The sequence below is a fragment of the Scardinius erythrophthalmus genome (assembly GCF_964197995.2).
Source record: "Scardinius erythrophthalmus genome assembly, chromosome: 18".
In the NCBI taxonomy this organism is placed as follows: domain Eukaryota; kingdom Metazoa; phylum Chordata; class Actinopteri; order Cypriniformes; family Leuciscidae; genus Scardinius; species Scardinius erythrophthalmus.
Genome location: NC_138238.1, coordinates 37,913,957 through 37,937,892, shown reverse-complemented (window position 1 = coordinate 37,937,892; position 23,936 = coordinate 37,913,957). Strand labels below are relative to the sequence as shown.

The 23,936-nt window shown below is 34.5% G+C and overlaps 1 long non-coding RNA gene across 2 annotated transcripts in view; it reads left to right on the top strand.

The window, feature by feature from the left end:
* LOC308706752 overlaps positions 1-23,936 on the top strand; it is a 71,579-nt gene that overhangs the window by 593 nt on the left and 47,050 nt on the right. The gene's annotated exons all lie outside the window — the stretch shown is intronic.

Below are 23,936 nucleotides of genomic sequence, written 5' to 3'. Positions count from 1 at the left end.
AGAAGTGATGCGATGCACCTGCACAAACTGATAACTCGTATCCAGCGGTGTCATGTGAAGAATCTTTTTTTTGCACTGCTCATAATAAGATTTATAAATGTCTCCAATCTCCACATTTAACATGTAATTTGTAATGATTTATTTGAAGTCAGGCGTGTGCTAGTTTGTCACAAAAGCTAGACATCAGTAAGTCTGAGTTAAAACTTCCAGTCAATGTGTTTTCTCATTGACTTAAAAGCATTGTTTGAATTCTGTTTACCAACCCAAAATAAAATAAAATGTATAAAAAATATAACTGCAAACTTTTCTTGTAAGGAAAGATAATTTACTCTTTTTAAATGTGTTTAATAATTGCCTCTATTATCCCTGTTTAATCTAATAGCCTGTTAAATGACAGTTTGCATTGTAACAAGTGTGACAATATGCATGTTTAATTAACTTATATATATATGTATGTATGTATGTATGTGTGTGTGTGTGTGTGTGTATTACACCTTCTGTTGACGTCTGAAATGAGATAGAGTAAATAGAGCCCAGTGATTGGCTGGTAGCAACTGCATCAATCATTTGATTGGTGTAATCAGAGAGTGTTAAAGTTCAGTAGAGGTCAGTAGATCAAGCTGATGGGCAGCATAGTGAGTTCTGCTGGTCTCTACTGGTCTCTGCTGGTTATTATCTGCGGTGCAGGCTGATCTACACATGAGTGTTTGTCTCCTCCTGCTGGCAGTCTGATAGAACTTGCACTATTTTTTTTTTTTGTTTCTCATTTTTGCGGTCGAATGGGTACAACATGACGTGCTATTACTAAAGGAGTGGGACTTGATATATATATATATATATATATATATATATATATATATATATATATATATATATATATATATATATATATATATATATATATATATATATATATATTTGCTTTATATATATATATATATATATATCAAGTCCCACTCCTTTAGTAATAGCACGTCATGTTGTACCCATTCGATATATATATATATATATATATATATATATATATATATATATATATATATATATATATATATATATATTTGCTTTATATATATATATATATATATATCAAGTCCCACTCCTTTAGTAATAGCACGTCATGTTGTACCCATTCGATATATATATATATATATATATATATATATATATATATATATATATATATATATATATATATATATATATATATATATATATATATATTTGCTTTATATATATATATATATATATATATATATATATATAGATAGATAGATAGATAGATAGATAGATAGATAGATAGATAGATAGATAGATAGATAGATAGATAGATAGATAGATAGATAGATAGAGTGTGATTTATTGCTTCCAGGAATGTGACAGATTTATTCGATCCATTGTTGAGACAAATGAACAATTGCATATTGATATATTTTGTAGTAAGCTACTTCAGACAGGGCTTAAAACATGTAATGCTTCTTCACTCCTGTCACTGTTCTGATATCTGTCTTTGTCTGTGTTGGGTTGATTCATTCATTCATTTTTCATTTCTCTTTTATTCCTTTCATGAAAATGCATTATTTGTCCAAGGAACACACAATTCATATGAATTTTTCCTTTACATTTCCATGATCAGAAAGGAGCAGATGGAAGAATAATATTCTTATATTTATCTGCCCCCTTTATAAACATAAATAGATGGCATTAGCATTGTTCCCTCCACCACCACCCAAAATTTATTAACATAAATAATAGATGACATTAGCATCACCCAAAATGTATTAACATAAATAGTAGATAACATTAGCATTATTCCCTCCACCATCACCCACACTCCAACATATTTGATATTTATTTAAACGTTTTACAATGATCACATACAAACAAAATCAAAATTCAGTTTGATATAATTCAAGTTGTTTCTTTTTATAACTCCTTTTAAATTCCAAAATATTTTTGCAGCTTTTTAAATCTTTCCTTAAAGAATTCCATGCTTTTACTCCAGCAACAGACAAACACATTTGTTTCAAATTTGTTCTTGCTATTTGATGTTTAAAGTCATACGGCCGTCTGTGATTTTCATCTTCAGAAGTAAAAACAAATAACTTTTGTAAGTCATTTGGAAGAGCTTTGCTTCTAGCTTTAAACATCACTAATAGAGTTTGTAATTCTATAATGTCTTTAATTTTTAATAATCCTGACCTAATAAAGAATTGATTTGTATGGTCTCTATATCCTGCTTTAAAAATAATGCGAATGGCTCTTTTCTTTAAAATAAATAAAGGCATAATGTTGCTATGATATGTATTTCCCCATATTTCTACACAATAGTTTAAATAAGGCAAAATCATTGAACAATATAACATTTTCATTGTATTATATGGTAAACTGTATTTAACCTTATTCAAGATAAATAAGCTTTTTCCCATTTTATTTTTTATATGCAATATATGACTTTTCCACGTCAATTTCTCATCTAAGGTGACTCCTAGAAATCTGATTTCAGACACCTTCTCAATGTTTACATTGTTTATAGATAAGCTGACTTCCTCCTTTCTTTTATTGCTGAATATCATAAACTTTGTCTTATTCAAATTTAAAGATAATTTATTTACATCAAACCACAATTTTAGTTTAATCATTTCATCTTCAATATTATTAGCTAAGGTTTTCAAGTCATTTCCTGAACTGTATAAATTTGTATCGTCTGCAAATAATACATAGTGTAACATGTTTGAAACCTCACAAATCTCATTTATATATAAAATAAAAAGTTTGGGTCCTAAAATTGAGCCTTGTGGTAGTCCACATTCTATATTCATACATTCTGACCTATAACCGTCAAACTCAACATATTGTTGTCGTTGTTGTAAATAGCTGGTTAACCAGTCCAGTGCAACTCCTCTAATTCCATAAGTATATAATTTAGAAATGAGAATTTGATGATCTATAGTGTCAAATGCCTTCTTTAAATCAATGAACACTCCTATTGTGTATTTATTTCTATCTATTGCGGTTGTAATATCTTCAATAATTTTCATGATAGCCAAGCTTGTAGACCTATTTGACCTAAATCCGTACTGATTTTCATTTAATAATTCATGTTTTTCAATAAAGTTGTCTAATTTATTAACAAAGAGTTTTTCAAACACTTTGGAAAATTGAGATAGGAGAGATACTGGTCTATAGTTATTAAAAATATGTTTATCTCCAGTTTTAAAAAAAGGTATTACCTTAGCTGTTTTCATACTATCTGGGAAAACTCCTTCTGTAAAAGAATAATTAATTATATAATATAATGGTTTAATAATGCAATCAATTGTGTTTTTTATTATTTTCATGTCAATACCATCACTATCCGTTGAGGTCTTGTTTTTTAGCTTATAAACCACAGATAATATTTCATTTTCAGTCACCTCACCTAGATACATTGACTGCATAATCCTATTTTCCCTTTTCCAGACTCCCCCTAGCTGATCACTAGGTATTGGTATTTCATTTGCTAAGCTAGGTCCTACATTTACAAAGAATTGATTTAGTTCATGAACCATTTCATATTTATTTTCAATCACCCTATTGTCCTTTTCAAAATATTTAGGTAATTCCGTTCGTCCAGTCTTATTCCCAATTACATTATTCAGAATATTCCATGTAGCCTTTATGTTATTTTTATTTTCATGCAACATTCTATTATAATAGTCCTTTTTTGCTTGTCTCAATATATTAGTCAACTTATTTTTATATTTCTTATAGCGTTTTTCTGCATTCTCTGTTCTTGATTTAATAAACTCCTTATAAAGTCTGTTTTTCTTTTTAGAGGCATTTTTTAATCCGTTTGTTATCCAAGGTTTACTATTTTGCCTTTGTTTGGATCTGCATAGGATCTCAGGACAGTGCTTATTATACAGAGTAAGATAACATTTAAGAAAAGAATTATAAGCATTGTTTACATCATCTGTGTACACCTCTTTCCACTCTTGTTTGAATAAATCATTCCTAAACTTATTAATATGATCAGCACTCCTTTTTCTTTTGTATATTTGTTGGTATATTGTTTTTTTAGACAATTTGTAGTCAAATATTGCAAATATAGGCAGATGGTCACTTATATCATTTATTACCAACCCACTAGTAATGTGATTCTCCAAAACATTTGTAAAAATATTGTCTATTAAAGTTGCACTAGTTGTGGTTATTCTGCTAGGCTTCGTTATTAATGGATACAGCCCATTTTTATATAATATCTCTAAAAAATCTGAGTTTTGTATATGTGAATCTACCTTTAGAAGATCAATATTATAATCTCCACAAATTACGAGATTTCGTTTATTATTTAGACCATGAATCATTTCTTCTAATTTATCCATGAAGGTTTCCACTTTTGATCCTGGTTTTCTATATACACATGCAACAACAATATTCCTATTTTGTTCTATTTCTATTTCTACAGCTACACTTTCCATTAAATCATTAATGGCTGTTGTCATGCATTTAACTGGTCTACATTTCAATTCATTATAGATATAGAGGGCCACTCCCCCTCCAGTCCTATTGACTCTGTTGGTGACATATAAATCATAGCCCTTTAATTTCAGATCAACCTCCTTGCCTTTCTTTATCCATGTTTCAGATAAAGCAATTAACTTAAATCTTCCTTTAAATGTCTCCAAAAAATGTTTGATTTCAGAAAAATGTTTTGATAGACTTCTACAATTGAAATGAATAAAAGAAAATGCCTGTTCAATTTGTACCTCATCAAGTTGTTCCTCAGTGTAATACTGACATGAGTCCCTAATATGATTAAATAAATTAATCTCTGGATCCACATTATTTTCAAAATCATATGTATCACGTTCTATATAATCAACACTTGCAAAGGCTTCAGTCTTAAATGAGAGAGTCATGAGTTCCTTATAAGAGATCCAATAATCAAGCAGAAAAAAGGAATGATGCACTCACTATTGTCATTTGTACAGATCCAGGTCCTTCATTTTTCTCACCATAATCACCTTGGCTTGTTCCGGAGGTCCATTCGTACGAATGAAAACTTTTCCATTCCTGGTCCAAGTTGATTGAATTTTATTTTCCTTTTTCAGGGTACGACTGGTCCAAGCAATTTCTGCATTTTTCTTTGTCAAGTGCTCATTTAAATACACTCCGGTGCCTTTAAGTTTCTTAGCTTCCTTCAGGATTTCCACCTTATACTTTCTACTTGCAAACTTGACAATGATTTTAGGTTTAGTTTTTTTGTCCTTACTTGGAAGAATATGACATGCTGAAATTTGCTGACTGTCCAGAGGAATGGTTTTGCTCTTCATGAAGCGCACCACTTGTTGCTCCAGGGTTTCAAGCTCCTCAGATGGTGCATCCTCACCTTGTTGGTCCCCAGATGGGCCTGTAGCCCGGGCATAACTTTGATGCCTAGTCTCTAGGCCGGTGATTACAAGGTCATCAGCTCTGGAATACTGTTCCAAGTCATCCACCCTTTGTTCCAGGAGCTCAATACGTTCATCCTTCTGTTGGATAATAGTTTTTAGTTGCCTGATCTCCTCCATGAGGCCTGTCAGTTTTCTTTGTTGTCCCACCACTTCACTTATTTCCTTTGACATAAAATTCAGGGAATTTTTAATTTCCGCCATTTCAGCTGCTATTTTTGCAGTATTGGCCATTGTACTCCAAACAGTCTTGACTTTTGTTGGATGTCAGTGCAATTTGATGATTTTAATGGATTTCATCAGGCCTTTGAGCAGAGAGAAACAGTTGCAGCCATCTTACTCAAAGCCACGCCCCTTTCACCTGATTAGTTGATTAGTTCAGGTCTGTCTTCCTCCTGTTACTGATTATTCGTTCATTTCAGGTGTGTGTTGTTAATTTGCTCTTCAGTTCTGTGAGTTCATCTTTAAATAAAGCTGATGCTCGTAGGTCCATTAATAATGTTTTTTTTTTTTTTTTTCATTTTTAATTGTATTTACTTTTTTGGCTATACTTTATAAAGAGCTTGAATAGAACTTTATACTGAAAAGAGCTTTTGACTAAACCTTGTAACTCCATTGGATCCTCAAACTACCGGCAGAACCTCATACAGCAGAAGTGTGTGACGCTTATACCACAGTCTCCTATGGCAAGCCGTTTTAACTATTATTAATTTCCAGTATATGAATTGTTGATATCAAGAATTACATTTTTGATATCAACAATTTACTTGATATCTGTAATTATATTTTCACTAGTGAAATGTCACCATAGGCTGCCATTCAAAATCAATTGTTGATATCAAGAATTGATTTCTTACTAGTAGAAATACATTTTTTGATATCAATAATTCAATTGTCACTAGTTGAAATGTCTATTCTTGATATCAACAATTGAATTGCTACTAGTAAAATTTGTCATTTTTGATATCTGAAAATGTATTTCTGATATCAATATAATTTCAGATATCTAAAATGGCTTTCTTACTAGTAACAATCACGTTCATGATATCAGAAATTAACATTGTCACTAGTGAAAATGGAATTATTGATATCAAAAATGAACATTGTTACTAGTAGCAATTCAATTGTTGATATCAAGAATAGACATTTCAACTAGTGACAGTTTAATTCTTGATATCAAAAATAACGTTTTTTACTAGTAAGAACTGTATTTCTGATATGTGAAACTGGAATTTCAACAAGAAATCAATTCTTGATTTCAACAATTGATTTTGAATGGCAGCCTATGGTTACATTTCCCTAGTGAAAATACAATTACAGATATCAAGAATTATAGTTGTTACTAGTGAAAATTGAATTGTGGATATCAAGAATTAGCATTGTTACTAGTGGAAATGTAATTTCTGATATCAAAAATAGCCATTGTTACTAGTATAAATCTAATTCCTGATATCCATAACTATAATTTTAATTAGTGAAAATTGAATTGTTGATATCAAGGATTCATATCCTGGAAATGAATAAAAGTTAAAACGGCTTGCCATAAGCCTATGGTGACATTTCACTAGTGAAAATACAATTACAGATATCAAGAATTACAGTTTTTACTAGCTGAAATTAAATTGTTGATATCAAGAATTATCATTTTAACTAGTGAAAATTTAATTGTGGATATCAAGAATTAGCATTGTTACTAGGAAATGTAATTTCTGATATCAAAAATTGCCATTGTTATAGTAGAAATCTAATTCCTGATATCAATAACTATCATTTTAACTAGTGAAAACTGAATTGTTGATATCAAGAATTAGTATCCTGGAAATGAATAAAAGTTAAAACGGCTTGCCATAAGTCTCTGCATGTTTGCAGTGCAAGGATGAATAAAGAACAGGTTATTTCAACAGATGCATTGTTATTTTTACTCAAAAAACACATGTTTGTAAAGGCTATAGGTTATGTATTGAGGAGAGAAGTCTAATATTAGGCTGTTTAGCATAATGTGGTCTAGTCAGCCGATACAGATGCACAGCACCTCATCTTTAATAACACAGGCTTCTGGCCAAATGATTAAACGACAGACAGGACAAACTTTACAGTCCAATAACCTGTGTAACCTGTAAGTTGATGAAAATGAACCGCGACGCACCGTTCTAATGATGGACAAAACACAGATCTCTGACTCTTGCTGATAAAAATAATCATCAATTTGAGCTTGATTTAGTTCAAATGTTAATGACACATGCAAGTGACTGACTATAGCTGTATAAAGCCAGGATAACTTTGACAACATAGTGTTCAATTATTTAAAAAAATAGCTCTAGTGTTTTTTTCATCTTCAAAACAATTAAGCTTGATTTCGTTTTGTTTGTTCCTGTTAAAATTCTCTTAGTTTGTTAGTGGTTTTTGTGTTCACTCCTTGAACCGGTTCAGAGCCGTGACTTTAGCTCTCCTATCTGCGCTTTTCATTACTTTAGATCTTTTTTAATTCTATGGTGTTGTGGGAAACATGCAAAGTTGGTCTCATTATTTTATAAGCTTATTAATCATGAGGACTTTCTTTTTAATCATGTTCTTAATTTTTTGTACCTTTTATTTGTTATAATATTGCTTATGAAAGCTTATGAAAACCCCAAATTGAAAATTTTCATAAGGTGTAAGTCATAATCATCAAACTTATTACAAATAAAGGCTTGAAATATCTCACTTTGCATGTAATGAGTCAATATAATATATTAGTTTCACCTTTTAAGTTGAATTACTGAAATAAATCAACTTTTGCGTGATATTCTAATTTTTCGAGTTTCACTGTATGTTTATAGCCTTTTCTTTGAGTGTCTGTTCTAAAGTCAGCCAGAAGATGGCAGCAGAGCTCTATCACTAACACCACTGGCACAGGAGCCCAGCTCAAGCTACCAGTTTCTACTTCTGTATTTTATGACAATCTTTGTCTTAGAAAATGAATAAACACATGACACCAGTAGATCTCAGCATATTCTGACTGATGTGACACCACTGGCTCAACTCAGCTGTGAGAACTCGAGCTTCTACAGTATTTACTGAAAGTGAACTGAACCGACTCAGTCCTTTGTGTTTGCAGGTATCAGTGATCCGTTTCTTCATCCACATTAGGTTATCTCTTAATCATACTCCTAAATCCTCTGGATTACAGTAACATCTCAGTGTTTTAGTTTGCTGAAGTGTAGCACCTGACTTGTATAGCCTCTCACAAAGACTTCACAAACTACTTGGATGGGAACAACATGTTAACAGTCTGACTCTGCAACTGCATTCCACATGCTAAACTCAGTGCACTCGCTGCACACAGCGCCCTCTTCAGGACAATGGTTGTGTCTGTGACAAAAAAGTGCTTAAAAATACCTGTTTCTTACATGTATCATGTATGTGTGTGTTTATTTAATTTGTTTTCTATTTATCTATTTCATGTTTATTTAGTAATTTTGATACATTTATTCTAGTTGTTTTTTATATATTTATTTATTTAGCTATTTTATAAATGTATTTATTTATTATATTTTTATTTATTTATTTGTATATATTTATTAATTATTGTTTGTGTATTTATTGTTGTTATTTTTGTATTTATTGTAATTATTTGTATTTATTTATTTATATTTCATACAAATATTTATTATAGAGGACAAAAACCTGCAAAAACAATAAATATGCAAATAAATAAATGATTAAATCCACATATTCTTGCATAAATAAATAAATATATGAATAAATAAATGTGCAAGGAGATAAACCGATAATTAAATAAATAAATAGATGCATAAAATAGAGCATAAAACAAATAAATGGCTGAGGAAATGCAAAATTGAAAGTAATTTTTTGTCTATATTTCTGTTTTTCTTTGATTCATTTTTCTTTTGCATTTAGTTGCATATTTATTTTTCCTTCGCGCAACATGTTAATGAGAGGATGTCAATCAAGCATCAGTAGGTATATATTTATTATTTCTTTATTTGTACATTTATTTCGTTTTTTTTATTTTTTATTTATTTACTTTAAATGCATTTTTTTTTTGTCCACAGAAATGACTTTGAAATCAAAGTATATCTTCCGAACCCTTTTTTGAAGACCCCTGTATTATATTAATGTTTTTTGAGTTGTTGGCAACCTCTTTAATTCATTCTGTTATGCTTTCTCAGACATATTATCCCTTAAAAAGGCAGATTATCGTGGAATATTCCTAGTCTTGAATCAGCCACTTGAATGGCATTGATGAAAATGTCCCAGTTGCTAAGCCTTTTAATGCAGATTAATGCTCCATTCCCATGCAGCTGCCTTCTACATATTTCTTATCTAATGCATATGCAGCTGTTTATCGCACAAGCAATGCTCCAGCCGTGTGTTATTATAAATCTTCGCTTTTACCCTTTTGTCCAGAAGGCTTTGGAGGTGTTCCTTAACTTTCCTCTTCATTTGTTCGCAGCTTTGTGAGGGCGGGTGGGTTTTAGATCTCAGTAATACCTAGTTCCGCTTTAATAGGATTAGGCTTTAGACTACAGGGTGCTGTGTGTGCCAGCCAGATCTGCTTCTAGGATGTCAGGTGAGCTTCAAACTATTACAGAGGCATAATGGTGTTTACAGTCTTTCTGAGGGAATTTCCATCTCACCTGTAATGTTATCTGACAGTTTTCTGCTGAGCAATTGTTCCTACTGGAACAAATTAAAAAATGTTAAATACTGTAAGCTTTGGTGCAGGTGTGCAACTGATTTCAACAACGGCCTGGAGTAAAATATTGCATTTGTATTTTTTTTTAAATATATATTCCTGCAGTTCTCAGCGTTGGGGGCTTATATAACCAATGAGGGAATAGATTGCACAAAACCAAGAGCCAAGAAAACCTTCAACATGATGTAACTAGTATAACCACCTACACTTCAGTGTTTTAGTGAAAAGACAGATTTTTTTTCCCCTCAAAAAAAGATTACTTTGATATTATGGTTAAACTAACTTCTAATTGTTAGCAAACCTCTGTAAAAATTCCACTTTAAATTTGATCTTTTAGAATTTATTTTATTTGTTTAGGAAACTGAATTAAGTTTCATGTGTGGTTCATTTAATAAAAATTAGTGATATTGCATCTCTGAAATAATGTTGCAACTAGAATTGTCAAAAAGTACAAAGACGGTACTGAAATTATAAAAATGTGACGCTTTGAGCGCTGTTGAGCGGAATCGTAAACGCCTCTGATTGGCCATTGTACTCATGTCATGTCTCTGATTGGCTACAATGATCAGCACTTCAAAAAACATGTTGTAAATATCCATCGATGATGCTCCTCACCGAGCGCTTACACAGATACAGCCACAAAACACTTTCAAACGCTCCCATGTGTTGATCATTGTAGCCAATCACAGACATAGCCGATGAGCATGTGAAAACGATGGCCAATCAGAGGTCTTTATGATTCTGCTCAACAGGGCTAAAAAATTTTACATTTCAGTACCGACTTGGTACCGAACTCTAATTGCAACACTGAGAAATGATGTTGGAACTCTGAGAAATAACGTCGCAACTCTGAGAAATAACATTGCAAATAACATCGCAACTCTGAGAAATGACAATGCATCTCTGAGAAATAACGTCAACTCTGAGAAATAACATTGCATCTCTGAGAAATAACGTCAAATCTGAGAAATAACGTCGCAACTCTGAGAAATAACATCGCAAATAACATCGCAACTCTGAGAAATGACGTTGCATCTCTGAGAAATAACGTCAACTCTGAGAAATAACATTGCATCTCTGAGAAATAACGTCAAATCTGAGAAATAACGTCGCAACTCTGAGAAATGACATCGCAAATAACATCGCAACTCTGAGAAATGACGTTGCATCTCTGAGAAATAACGTCAACTCTGAGAAATAACATCGCAAATAACATCGCAACTCTGAGAAATAACGTCAACTCTGAGAAATAATGTTTCGCAACTCTGATAAATGATGTCGCAACTCTGATAAATAGTCGTAAAGGAGAAATAAAGTTGGAACTTTGAGAAATAACATCGCAACTCTGAGAAATGACGTTGCAACTCTGAAAAATGATGTCGCAACTCTGATAAATAGTCGTAAGAAATAAAGTTGAAATAAAGTTGGAACTTTGAGAAATAACATCGCAACTCTGAGAAATGACGTTGCAACTTTGAGAAATAACTGCAACTCTGAGAAATAACGTTGCAACTTTGAGAAATAACATCGCAACTCTGAGAAATGACGTCGCAACTTTGAGAAATAACTTTGCAACTCTGAGAAATAACGTTGCAACTCTGAGAAATAACGTTGCAACTTTGAGAAATAACATCGCAACTCTGAGAAATGACTTCGCAACTTTGAGAAATAACTTTGCAACTCTGAGAAATAACGTTGCAACTCTGAGAAATAACGTTGCAACTTTGAGAAATAACTTTGCAACTCTGAGAAATAACGTTGCAACTCTGAGAAGTAACATCGCAAATAACATTGCAACTCTGAGAAATGACGTCAACTCTGAGAAATGACATTGCAACTTTGAGAAATAACATCGCAACTGAGAAATAACATTGCAACTCTGAGAAATAACATCGCAAATAACATCGCAACTCTGAGAAATGACATCAACTCTGAGAAATAACATTGCAACTATGAGAAATAACGTTGCAACTCTGAGAAATAACGTTGCAACTCTGAGAAATAACGTTGCAACTTTGAGAAATAACATCGCAACTCTGAGAAATGACTTCGCAACTTTGAGAAATAACTTTGCAACTCTGAGAAATAACGTTGCAACTCTGAGAAATAACGTTGCAACTTTGAGAAATAACTTTGCAACTCTGAGAAATAACGTCGCAACTCTGAGAAATGACTTCGCAACTTTGAGAAATAACTTTGCAACTCTGAGAAATAACGTTGCAACTCTGAGAAATAACGTTGCAACTTTGAGAAATAACTTTGCAACTCTGAGAAATAACGTTGCAACTCTGAGAAATAACGTTGCAACTTTGAGAAATAACTTTGCAACTCTGAGAAATAACGTTGCAACTCTGAGAAGTAACATCGCAAATAACATTGCAACTCTGAGAAATGACGTCAACTCTGAGAAATGACATTGCAACTTTGAGAAATAACATCGCAACTGAGAAATAACATTGCAACTCTGAGAAATAACATCGCAAATAACATCGCAACTCTGAGAAATGACATCAACTCTGAGAAATAACATTGCAACTATGAGAAATAACATCGCAACTGAGAAATAACGTCGCAACTTTGAGAAATAGTCGTAAATGAGAAATAAAGTTGGAACTCTGAGAAATAACTTTGCAACTCTGAGAAATAGTTGCAAAAGTCACAACTCTTAGAATTGAGAGATAAAAAGTTGCAATTACATTTTAAATTTGTTATTACATGGTGGAAACAATCTCCCATATAAAGGATTTGGTCTCGGAAGAAATTGATGAGAAATTGTAGAAATCTGTCAGTCTGTATATTGATTGCAAACTTTAGCATCTTGGCGATTTTGGGCTGTTTCAGACACTGATGGGCCTCATCTGAAAACCTATGCCGTTTTTCTCAGAAGACGACGTGTTCCAAAGTCTCCTTCTGTGCTCCATTTATTCTCATTGCTGTAGGAGAAGCAGATCCATGTAACTGTAGAGTAAACACATGTGAGATTAAACCTTCAGAGCTGCAGCATCAGATGTAAGACACGAGGGCTTCCTTCTGTAAGACTCCAGGGTGTTTTTTCTTTTCAAGCTTGGATTTGCATAGTGGCGAGCCAACTGGCCGACCGAGTCCATAAAGCACAGCAGAGCATTACTTCTGACTCTTGAAGCGCAGACTATTCAGCGTGTTTGACCGGCAGGCTTGTTGCTCCCTGTAGCTTTAGACACATTTCACTGTCGTCTGCTGCTGTTGGAAGTGAAATAACTGTCTTCACACAGAGCTAATAGGCTAAGATCAGTGAGTGATATTAATATTAGACGTTTCTCAGTTTAGATGAGTCATTAATATGCATCAAAAATGTATGGAAGTTGCTTTAATTCTGTGCTGTTTTTCTCTCTCTCTCTCTATGGGATCTTCTGGTCTTCATGCACAGACTGACTGCATGCATGATGTAGATACTGGAAAAATGCTTACTACAACTAGTATTATGAAATAAAATGGAATTAAAACATGCAAAAACGTTATTGTTGAAAGATGTAAATGCATTTTACTATAGTTTGTGCATGCATATTAAGTTAAGACTAGTTATTAGTCTTTTTATATAGTTTTTAAGCATAGAATAAGTCCACTGGATTGTATTATAATAGCAGCAAAACTTGAATGTAGGAATCTTGTGCAAGATGCAATTTGACGTGCAGGAACAAAGAATGAAACTGACAACAATGACCCAATGAATGAAAAGCAATGATCAGCAATTTCCATTCACACAGGCTTTTTTTTTTTTTGAAAGTTTCTAATGTTAGAAATAAATTTCATTGTGCAGTGATGTATGAACCGCAGAATCGTTTTTGAAACGAATAGCCTAAAAGAACCAGTTCGTGGAAATGAATCGATCTTGCAATCACTATTCCACATGCTAAAGATGCAAATGCACACGTCACAATACTACAGTATGTAGAGAAACTCCAGAAGCATCGTCAGATTGTAAAACGCTCAAAGCCTCCCCGGTCCGTCCGCTTTGGGAAGCAACACCTCTTAATGGGAATGGATGGCACCATTATGTAATCCTAGACAAAAAGAACAGATCAACTTAGAGGAGGGGAAAAACTGTGAGGGTAAGAAAACAAACAATGAAAAGAACATTCAAAGTTTTCTTTCCACTTCAGCTCAGTGTTCATAAAAAACACACTTTTTTTGCTTCGTTCAGCCTTCCCTCGAGGGACTGAAATAGAGAGTTTGGCCTTGAAGAGAGAAAGCGAGAAAGAGAGAGACTTGTGTTTTTGTGTCTAATTGTGGTGGTGATTGAGAGGGAGAACAGAACGGAGAATGAAAGCGTGAAAGGGAAAGGGCCCTCGGTGACACGCTAGTAACCATGACAACTAGTCCTCGGGGGCCCGACCCCCCCCCCCCCTCAGGGCTCCACCTCCAGCTAAACACCCACTAATTGGGCCACTTCGCTTTGTGCGTTTCTCCCTGATCCTTGTGCCAGAAATATCAACATCCTTGTTAATTCTCTGTCATCTAATCATTTTCTCTGGAATTCATTTGCGAGTCGTTAATTGTGCTGCTATAGATCTTCGGCGTCATAAAGAATCCAGAATGTGTGACGGAACAATGGAGTCGCGGCTCGTATAAACTCTCCAAAGTAAATTATACGAGAGCGCTCTGTCTTTTTGGAAAGACTTGCGAAGAGGATCTTAAACAAACTTAAACCTTTTGTGGTGATCGGAGCCTTTAGACCGGTTTAGTCGGCACGCCACCAAATGAATTCAGTCTGGAGGGCATGAATATTTATTGCTGAACTCTGGTCTAAAGCAAACTCTGTTCACTGTCTTATTAAAATATGCATGCTAAAAAGAATCATCTTTATTCAGCATGGGCTTATCTACCTTCCTAGTCAGATGTAGGTTTTCCAAGCAAAGGTATAATATGAGTAAACAAATGTTGCTGTTGTAAATTTTACTATAATGCATGTTTGTGAATGAATGAATGTTAAGCTAAATCATGGACTATATAAGACTAGTTTATTCTATTTATGTGCATTAGAATCATAGAATATATGCACATTTGTGCATGAATGTCTGTATTATGATACAGAACTTTAGAAAACTGACAAACACTGTTAGCTCAAGTGAACGAAGTCCTTAGCAATTTGCATTCTCACACAGGTTGGAGCTTCACCATTAATCGTTACAAGATCACAATCTTGATTGAATATCTTATTCATAAATGTGTAATATGAATATGAATATGCAATCTTATTCATAAGTGACATAGATTCGGATATGTCTGTTAAACCTTTGACGAGTCCGATCACAGCGAACATTCAGAATCAGATCTGAGTTCTGACCCAGAGAGAGCAGTTGTCACGAATAGATATGAAACAGTTTCACAAACAGTCTTTTCAACCACACAGTATCATTATTTCTGTGTTACTGTACGTTCACACCGCCGCCGACTTGAGCTGCAAAGAAGCTCTGGCCGCCCTGTCAAGGACGCTTGTCAAAAAGTACAGGGAAGCTTGTTGACGCTTTGGCCGCTCTGAAGTCTGTGTCACACCATGAAATGTAAACAGAAAAAACAAGCAATACATTGACACTAGAAACCATTTATAATGACAGCATTTTTATAACCGTTTTGGTCACATTTGGTCGGGAAAAAAAGAATAATTAGCTATTATTATTATTATTAATAGTGAGTGTGCGTGCGCTGCCAGGGCTCTCTCTCTCTCTCTCTCTCTCTCTCTCTCTCTCTCTCTCTCTCTCTCTCTCTCTCTCTCTCTCTGCTCGTTCTTATATATGCCCTGTCAAGCGCACCCTGTTAAACTGACAGGACTTAAAAACACATGCAAATGATAAACTATATGATGGTTAAACTGTGCAATTAATCCGATTATGATAGGAAACCCAACAACGGCGATGATCAGCTTCTCCTCCATTTTCTCAGAACTAATGTTTTGGTAGGAACGAAAGTTTACATCGTATGTTTCTCTGGAATCAGCCAGCGCTAAGGACGTCTATATTCCGATTGGTTGCTGGTGTTTTGCCGCTGATTACCATAAAGTTGAGCTACTTTCAACTTTATGATTGACGCTCTGGTCGCTCAAAACGGCCAAAACGCGACGCCGATGGATTTCAGCTGAAAGAAGCCAGCTTCCGTTGAAAATGAATGACTTCCGGTAACTTTGGAAGCTCAAGTCGGCGGCGGTGTGAACGTACAGTTACAGTTATTCAAATGATCCCAGAAGTACTGGGATAAAATATTATAGCTTGGATATAAACACTTTTGTCTACGGTAGCGATTACAATAGAGTAAAACGCCTTTTGAAAGTAGCTTGACACTTCAAATAAAGATTGTAAATACATAATCAATTTTATATAGCCTAATATATGCATTTTTAATTTGTAGTCTTTTAAAAAGGAATCTGAAATGATAAACTAAGTGCCAAGTGACTAATGTCATTGTCAAAAATATAAATTTTTCTATACATATTGATAGTAAAATTTCTGAAACGCTTCCAATACTCATTTTCCGCAGAATAGATACATGATACCAGCTGCTCTTCCTCTCTCTCATCTCTTTACACACAAACCCGCCTCCACTCACTCACTTGTTTTATTTGCTCAGGATGAATACTGTTGGTGTTACAGGGCTTGAATTTCACTGTGGGATTGTGTGTATTGTGCATAATTTTACTCATTCCTGCAGAATTTGTGCTAGCACCCAAATTGTGTGCACAGATAAAACAGTACTAAAGGCTCTCAGTACTAAATTGTGTTTGTTTTCGCTGCTTATTGTGCTTAAATACACACAAAATAATGCCAAAATGCCAGTCTTGGCGAGAATTCACATAAACACTGTCGGTTATGTTTTAAAGGGGTGGTATAATGCCCTTTTCACAAGATGTAAAATAAGTCTCTGATGTCCCCAGAGTGTGTGTGTGAAGTTTTAGCTCAAAATACCCCACAGATATTTTTATTTAGCATGTTAAAATTGTCACTTTTTGAGGGTGAGCAAAAACACACCGTTTTTGTGTCTGTTCCTATAAATGCAAATGAGCTGCTGCTCCCGGCACAGGGGGCGGAGCTACAACAGCTTGTGTCCTGAAAAGACTGAAAAAGACTGAAAAAGAAGTGACAACATGTAGACAACATTTCTGAATGGTTAGTTGATGAATTTATGTATGTATAGTTATCTTCTAGTCATTGATTAGCATATTCTGCCATGATAATCTATAAATCGCGTTCCCGGGGGCGGGGTTTATGTAAATTCTAGGGTTAGTGATGTCACTAACCCGGGAGGAATGTTGTGTAGTCTCTACCAGCCGTTTGTTGTAGTCCTTAAAAAGCGATCGCTATTTCAGACTGAGTACAGAAGCGAACTGAAATTGAGCAGAAGTACGAAGTCTGACATAGTCAGGCTAGTTTATCCCCATGGTATCGATGTGAACATGCTGAGTGACTTGTAACTGTGGCTAGAGAGTAAAAAAGTTAATGTCAAGCCCTGTATACAGTATATATAATTATACTTATTTTCTTTAAGCTTTTGACTAATGATATCATGAGGTATGTCAAGGGAAACTGTTTAATCATTATATTTATGGCTCAAGGACACATCAAATGTTATGCTGAAATCTGTTACCTGAAAATGTCAAACATTTAATTCAACAGCAGCTGATTTTGTAGTCGTTTGACATTAAAATATAGTTGTTTATAAGACTGATCATCGACCGTGTCCATACATGAGTCAAGTTCGTCCATCTTCACCAGTGTCTATAATTAAAACACACGGCTTTAAATCACATACTGTTGTAGTGACTGATGAAACGTCTCTTCACAAAGACAAATGAGCAACTGAAGTTTACACTAAAACGGATGTCAGATCATAACTTAAGCTTGTAAACGGAGTAAAATGGAATATTTAGGCCATTGTGAACTTTGAAAATGTACTTCATACTTTGGAGGTCTGAAGGAAATTGATATAAATAAATGTTATATGTCTGCTTTCTGAAGACAGTCGTGTAACGTTTTGCATGCCTTTTGTGTTTTAGAGTTTGACTGCGTTCAACCAGCAATTTGGAAGTATTACATCAGGGAGTTTGCAGGCAGCGTAATTGCCTTACAAAAAAAACTTCTGCACATTTCCCAGTAAATGTTTACTGCCAGAACACTAACACTACCTGCTATTCTGCATGCCGGCCTCCTGCTGCGACGAGAAAGCTCTGGTGCTCGCTATCTCACTACATTTAATGTGATGGTAAACCTAATCTGTTTTACAAGGCTATGAGATTCTATACAATTATGAATATGATCCAAGTTTATGGGATAATGTTCCTGCAAAACCTCATTTTTACCTTGTTTAACGAAGATGACAAATAAGATGAGGCATGGAAATGAATGGTCTGGAATCATTATTATCTTAATTATGTATTAGTTGCATTGGCAACTGTTTTTTAACTGGTTTCTGTGGGCCACACATCTCGTAATAGTGCAGGTTAATGTTTTATAGGTTGCATAAAATGCAAAATATTCCTCGGATTTTACCATATTCAACAGTAATTTCTTGCAATAAAATACTTTTCCATCAGAATTTTACTGTGAAACCAATGGAGACTTTTATTTTTGGTTAATTTAATAAATTAAATAAAAATACTATATTATGCTGCATGGTGCAATATGTAACATGGAGGAAAAAATAGCTAAATGATTGTTTCTGATCATGAGATGCAGTTTAAAATATTGTATTTTATAATAATATATTAATAATCTTTTATTTGTCAGAATTTTACTGTGAAACCAATAGAGGCTAGGTCAATTTTAAACATAATTTAATAAATGAAGTGACCATTGCGACAGACCATGTGCGATTAATAGTGCAAATTATTTTTTGTGCAGACGCACATATGATGATAGTTTTTTAGACCTTATTAATTTTTAAATAATTATTTTCCAGCCAGTGTAATAGTGTTACAGAACTAAATTGATTGCACTGCTACATAGATGGAAAAAATAATAGCTAAATTAGTGATTTTCTGCATAATGAGATGCAGTTTAAAATATTGTGTTGTATTTATCTCTCTATCATCAGATTCAGAGAAAGTGAGAGTGTGAAAATATTTCTGTTTATCTTTTTTTTCTTCAGCCTCTGTATACTTTTCATATAATTAGTAGGAAAGTATAAAAGACTTTCAGCAACAAAACATATTTGATGAAATATCCATCTTATTTTGTAAAGTGGAAGTAAGCTATTTTCTCTGAATGTGCCAGACTTCTGATTCATTAGTTATAGAAGAATAACAGAAGGCATGCAGTCAAATCTATTCGCACAGTAAAACAACTAGTGCTACAAACCAGTGTTTTTGATTATGGTAATATATTAAAATAATTTGATAACAAATTACTTTTTCTATATAAAAGCTTGCAATATCAAGCAGCATGACAGACTGTTTTATGTACGAGTAAATGGCACCAGATGCCTCGCACATTCAAGTTAAAAATGGCCGCCGCCACTCTTGTATCAAAAATAAGGTGAATACGGTAATACTCAAAATATAGATGACTCATCCTGCACTACAGAGTTTTGTCCAATCAGATGCTCTGTGGAATGAGAATGCCCCGCCCCTAATTACACCTGCAACTGATGAGCAAATCACGGTTCATTACTGTGAAGTAACTAAGTTGTTTTAACAAAAGGTTTGTTTAATAATGACACTCAAGAAGTTTCACTGTTTTTTTTTTTTTATAATGTGTTTGTAGAGTCCACTGCTGGAATCAGTTAGAGGATTAAAAGATCGGCAAAGGCTTTAAAAAAAATCCACAAGCTTTATTTGTATCAAATGAAACAATGCAAATCATCCGATTCTGCACTCTCTGAACCCTGTGCTGGAGTCCAGCCTTGGCTGAGGAATTCGGGCGCTCATTCCTGTGAACACATTAATTCTCTTGTGTTGTTTCTCGCAGCATTGTTTACTGGTGTGTGTGTGTGTGTGTGTGTGTGTGTGTGTGTGTGGTAGATGAGTGGACAATGAGTAGATATGTGTGTGTGTGAGGATGAAGAACAAGATCACAGTAGTGCATATGATATGATTTGTCTTCATCAAGCATGATCTAAGTGTGTAAACTTAAGTTTATCTAAACTCTATGATGAGACCCACAGAGTGCGGAACGAAATTCAACATTCCCTGAAAGTCTCCTGCAGTTTATGGATAGTGTCTGGAATGTTCAAATAATCTGATTTCTGAACATTGTTGTTAGTTCTGGAAAATGTCTGAGTTGCAGTTTTCGGTTCAGCATTTCAAGTGTCTCTTTCGGTTGGATTAGGGTCAAGCTTTGTCTTTTACCCACGGCGCTCGCAGATTTCACCAATTAGTGTGAATTATGCAGACCAAGTACTTTACATAGAAGCGACCGTGATAAAGAGCCTAAAATTTGATTTGTCATGCTTATAGGCATTAGGGGTTAATCCTGCCGTCTTCTCTTGTGTACTCCACAGTGGTTTGGGTTTCATTTGAACGTTCCCACCGTCAACGTCAACTGGTTTCATAACCCATAGAAACATATAGAGTATTAAATGGCAGAAGAACCAGACTTTGGCCAGACTTTTGTTACATCTTGTCTTTTCCGGCAAGAATGTTGTTCCCTGATATTGTTGCGTTCCTCCTCCTGCACATTGCATAGTTTATAATGCTACAAAATGACCAGAACTGATTACAGCTAGAATTTAAGGCCATCTAATCTGGTCTTTCTGAATCCTGTGCTATACTTTATGTAGAGGGATTCTTGTTCTGCAGTCAACAAGTAAATCGCAAATGTTTCATTGTGTTATAGTGGGTGTTTTACCATAGTTTTTAATCAGTATAAGGTCATTCCTCACAGCTGGGTTAAACTGCTCTTAAAGTCGGCATGAAACAGAAGTTACGCTCGTCTTTTCTTTCATATAATGCCGTATATCCGAGTGAAACACTTCTGGAACGAGAACAAATGTGGGCGGGGCTTGATTGGATGGTTGTGGCTTGCTATTGGTGGATCTCAAGTGAGTGACAGGTTGCCCCGCCCTCATCACCAGAGAAGAGATGCTGTAAGAGGGAGGGGAAGTTATTCGGATTAAAAAAATTACGAGAAATGTCAGTTTTGATTTCATGGTGACTTTCAGAGATCCTTGTCATTTATGTGGCCTCAGATGATGTGAAGGTGGACTGATAAAAATATTGCTCAACATCCAGCAGCAATAATGACTTTGGATAAGCAGAACTGGCCATAAACTGCCAAGAGGAAAAACCCTCACAACTCTTCGACCGCTGGCTCGGCCACGTTAGTGTGTGTCTCTTCTATGCAATAACCATTTAAAATTGTTGCTCCACACACTGTACAGAACATACAAAATAAACATTAGATGTTGTTGGTCTGGCCAGGGAAACAGGCCTCCTCCTCCAGAAAGTGTTTATTATATCTATGTAAATATAAGACGTACTGGACAGGAGCCCTAAACATACTTAAATATTTTTTTTTTCTTTTCTTGTATGTACTTAAATATGAATCACACCAGACCAGAACACATGTGAAACCTCTCCAATCTTCAATCCGCAAAATGTCAAGCTTAGCTTCCCGAGGACAGCGTGGTTTTCATTTGCTTTGATGTCGGCCTTCCTCGCGTCTTTCTGCTTGTTCATTTAAACCGTGGAAGACAATCAGCGCTGGTGGATGAAAAATGTGATAAACATTGGAACGAGGATGGTTGGGGTCATTATGCTCTGGCTGGAAGATGATGAAGAGATGTTGAAGTCTCGCCAATAAATGGGATGGTCTCTCCTTGAAGAGTTCAGTGCGCCTAGTCTCACCTCAAACCATCTTTACTGTTTTTATGTAACATACAATAACCTCATTTTAAAAGTGCAATACCATTCAAATGTTCGGGGTCAGTGTTTCTGAAGAAACTATACTTTAATTGAGCTAGGATGCATTAAATTGATCCAAAGTGACAGTTAAGACATTTGTAATGTTACAAAAGGTTTCTATTTCAAATAAATGCTGCTCTTTTAAACTTTATATTAATCAAATTAATAATAAAAAAAAAGTTTCTTGAGCATCAAATCATCATAGAGTGATTTCTGAAGGATCGTGTGACACTGAAGACTGGAGTAATGATGCTGAAAATTCAGCTTTGATCTCAGGAATAAATTACAGTTTAACATATATTTACATAGAAATATTTCACAATTTTACTCCATAAAAATCTCCATTAAAATCTTACTGGCCCCAACATTTGAGTGGTTTTAATACAGGAATAAGTGAAACAACAATACTTTGCCAAATGCAAAACATTTTAACAATCTGATGAATTAAAAAAAAAAAATGGTGTAATTGATTAGCTAAATTGTATTAATAATTGCGAACCTCTTGAGGTTTAAAGATCAGTATTTTCTGAGGGTTAAACCCTTTTTTCAGGCTTGATTTAGCATCTTATCTATGGAAAGTTCCCCACATATAATGTGTTTTTCTGGTGCCAGTTTCATCCTTCACATCCTATTTCTGTTGGTTGCAGGTCAGAAAGCAAAGTAAGCAGGGGAATTTGGAGGTATAAAAGAATATTGGTATTCCCACGTGGATGAGATAAATTGCTGTTTATGTTTGAGCGTAGGCTGACAGACATAATGTTCCTTTGTTTATGTGTTGGATGAAGACCTGCCTGGCAGCCGGCGCTAGATGCGTGTTGAGACAGCCAAAGCTGCAGGAGAGCTGAGCTATACGACTATACTACCGTTTCCCACAAAACTGCCAAAAACTGCGCTCGTCAGATCCTAAAGCTGTGTCTTTACTGTAGGATTATGTGATCTGAGCACCAAAAGTCGTATTTGAATATATTTATTTGAACTGAACGAATTGGTATTCCTCCTCCGTGTGCAGAAACGCAATTATTATTATTATATCTTCTTGGCGGCCAGGCTTAGCTAATGAATATTGAGGTGGGCCCAAATGGAGTATAGAGTGATAACTAAATGAGAATTCAGCTCCTCTGCCTGCTGTTTCTCCCTGATGGCCCGCAGCTCATCAATAGCTGGAAAGGAAATAATCCACAGTGGGACAGGAGTCCCGAATCAACCCACTTCCCACGGAAAGAGCCCATCGCGACGGACACACCGCACAGGAACCACAGCAGACCAAAATAAATGCGAATCCTCTCCACCAACTCCCGTTCATCCCTTGGCAACGGCGAGGTTTCCTCAATCCGCAAAATGTTAAATCCAGCTTCCCAGCGAGTAGCATTTGAGGACAGCGTGGTTTTCATTTGCTTTGATGTTGGGCTCTTCTTCTTGTCTTTCGGCTTGTTCATTTTATACCGTGGAGGACAATCAGCGATGTAATAAACATTGGAATAGGGCTGCACCATTTGGAAAAAACTGACATTGCAGTATTTACTTCTTCTGTGATGTATAACGCGATATGAGTAAATACTGTAATGCTCACTATGACTCGAATAGCTGTATTTGGAAAGAATGAATCATTCTAGAAAGAGTGGGGTAATTTTGTTGGGGAGTGCAGAGTATAAATAATGTAAAGCTGGTGATTGATTTTTTTTTTTTTTTTTTGGAGTGCAAACCTTCCTGAGCAATTTGGTATTTTATTTTATTTTATTTTATTTTATTTTATTTTATTTTATTTTATTTTATTTTATTTTATTTTATTTTATTTTATTATTTATTTTATTTTGTATTTTATTATTTATTTATTTATTTATTTTTATTATTTAAAAAAAATCTCCTCTTGAGTTTGCATAGGGCACATTCCCACTGTTTTTGACCAATTAACTATTATATAATATTAATAATAATA